This window comes from Buceros rhinoceros, unplaced genomic scaffold (genome assembly GCF_000710305.1).
Source record: "Buceros rhinoceros silvestris isolate BGI_N320 unplaced genomic scaffold, ASM71030v1 scaffold13465, whole genome shotgun sequence".
Classification (NCBI taxonomy): domain Eukaryota; kingdom Metazoa; phylum Chordata; class Aves; order Bucerotiformes; family Bucerotidae; genus Buceros; species Buceros rhinoceros.
This window is the reverse complement of record NW_010414635.1, coordinates 5,006-7,646: the sequence shown is the minus strand read 5'-3', so window position 1 is coordinate 7,646 and position 2,641 is coordinate 5,006. Positions and strand designations below refer to the sequence as shown.

Below are 2,641 nucleotides of genomic sequence, written 5' to 3'. Positions count from 1 at the left end.
TGATTCCCACAAATATTGCAAAGGCACTGTAGGACAGCTCTGGGTGTGCCATGTGACTGCCAGCCTCGCTGCCCGAAGGAATGAAGACAAGGGATCGCAGACCTATGTGGGTTGTTCTTCAACTTCACCTGGGCCCACCAGACAGCTGTGTTTTCAAACACTTCTGTTTCATTCCAAGGAAGCAGCCATGATGTGTTGACAGGAGATACGCAAATTAGCACATTCAGAATAACTGGGTTCCAGCATAAAACGCCCAATTCTGGGTGTCCCCTGCTCTTAACAAGGTTTCTCAGGTAGGAGGAAGCTGGTTATTTCTCAGGACCCCCTAAGGACCCTGCTTGGCGCGGAAGAACGCACAGTGGTTCTCTGCTCCAAACTCTTTACACAGAGTAAGATAACATTTTGTTTAACGCGGTACAAAAACACCTCCCTAAACAGTTTTGAAACATCAGGCGATATAAGATTTGACTCTTTGAGACAAGTGACATACACACACAAGCAACTGATGCTACTACTGTAGTAGTAGTCCGCTTCCACACTTGCCTTCAAGTCTAGTGTAAAGCTCACTCTCCACATGCAATAGATTTGTTATCTCAACAACAAGTTCCAGTGCCAGGGAACTCACGTTCTGTAACTCACAAGGCATGCTCTCAAAAAATAATCCATAAGCATCAAGTAAGCTGGTATGTTTAAGAATAAGAGATTTAACTACCTCATTAGTGTTCCAGCGGTGCCTCTCCTTCGGTAAACTTGAACATTTTGGTAGACATTCAAGCAGCTTCTTCGGTAAAAAGATTTTTACATGACTGCCATTGCTGTTCCCATGATCATCTAGAAAGAAGAGGAGACAAGTGATATATACACAGGAGAACTGGTGGTTTCCACCAGGAGACCGTAGCTGCGACGAGGCTTGGAAAACCCCCCAGATCCCTCATCAAAAAGCAAAGGACTTGTCCTGGCAAAGGAGAACATGGCTTTCTGTTGAAATTGCACCTTGGTTTCAGAAACATGAACAGTTTAATTCCTTGTGGTTGCAAAGTTTGAGAAGAGCTTTGATGGATTTGTGCACGAGGAGCCTGTGTGTGTTTTTACCCGTGCCTATTTTAGCTTATTACTTTCCTCAGTGACAAATTACACAAGCAATAGCGACAACATGTTATAGAAGCTGTGACCACAGCACTATGACCTGCCAGGAAAGTCATAAATGAAGTTCACATTCAACAGGATTTGCAAGTAAATAAGCACAGAGCCCCAGCACCTGCTATAATTTTGTCAAGATGCAGCAGAAATGCAACTCAAGGTCTATTAGTTCATTTTAAACTAAAATGTGCTGCACCTGATTAAAAACAGGTTACTTTTCTCTTCATGGACTGCTCAGGAAGTGAAGTAGCTCCTCAACAGGAGAGTAAGGGAGAAGATGAAAATCCTTCTACCTCAGCATACCTGGGGGTCTCAAAAGCAGAAACTCTGAGGAATACAAAATTATTCTTTTTTGTTGCTAAAAATTTAAATTAATTCCTCTTAAAAACAAAAAAGAGACACAAAACTCCCTGACCTCCAACAACAGCCTGCAAAAGCCCCAGAAGCATTAACTTGGTTATGTCTGTCACCCCTCTACCAGCACCTAAAGAAGCAGAGCACCCATGAACCATCCATGGACCACATCAGAACACACGGAGAAGGGAACTGGCGCAGCAGGGTAAGAGAGCCCAGCTACAGCGCAGGAGCTTTCCTGGTTCTCGTAAACGCCACCATCTCTGCAGCCTTCCACTAGCCTCATGCTTCCCGCCACAGATACTGGGCAGAAGTAGACAAAAGGGACACTTATTCACTGGTGTTTTACCCTACAAAGTTAATTTACAGTCATTTCCCATCTGGAAGGGTAGAGAAACAGGGTATTTCCTTTTACACATGCCATCCTTTGTCATTAAACAGATGACGGCATCACAACAAAACTCTTCTGCGATTACACACAATACAGAGTTTCCCATCACCCGCTGCCCCGCGAGAGCCCGTCCCGCAATCCCTCCAGAGGGCGGGTGAAGCGTGCTCCAGCAGCCAGACATCCCCAGTGTCTTTAAAGCTTGATTATACTCTTGGATGTGTCAAGTTCAACAATATACACGCTGTTAAATCAACTACTCGTGCAAGCACAGCAGATGAGTTTACAAGATAAGCAGCGATGTGTATGATAAACGTGAGCCGCTCTGTAATTTATGAGTCCTGAGCACTCCCGGAGTTACAGGGACCTTTACTGTACGACAGCGTCTGACTGAATCAATGGGGCTGCCAGCCTCGCAGGATTGATCTTTGCTGAACTGATGAAGGAATCGGGAAGAAGGTTCTCTCAGCTGGTGTTCTGTAAACCATTCCAGGGGTTCTGGCTTCACACTGAGTATCTCAGACTGTTCCTCTGCAGGGCTTTTTGGCCCCAACTTCTCCCTTGTCAATGTTCTGCACATGTCACCATCACCTTTGTGATTTCCTACCGCTCCTGGCTGCTCAAAGCCTCACAAACACACGCGTTGCGACACTTCGGGTAATCCACAAAGACACCAGCTTGCTTGGGGCCAAGAGCAGAGCCGGGCAGGGGGGACGGCAGCCCCAGCCACTCCATCTGTATCTGCAGACCCGCCGCCTG

General features: G+C 46.1%; 1 pseudogene; it reads right to left on the bottom strand.

The window, feature by feature from the left end:
• Positions 1–712: 712 nt before the first annotated feature.
• On the bottom strand, positions 713–831 carry LOC104494343 (annotated as a pseudogene).
• Positions 832–2,641: the final 1,810 nt, after the last annotated feature.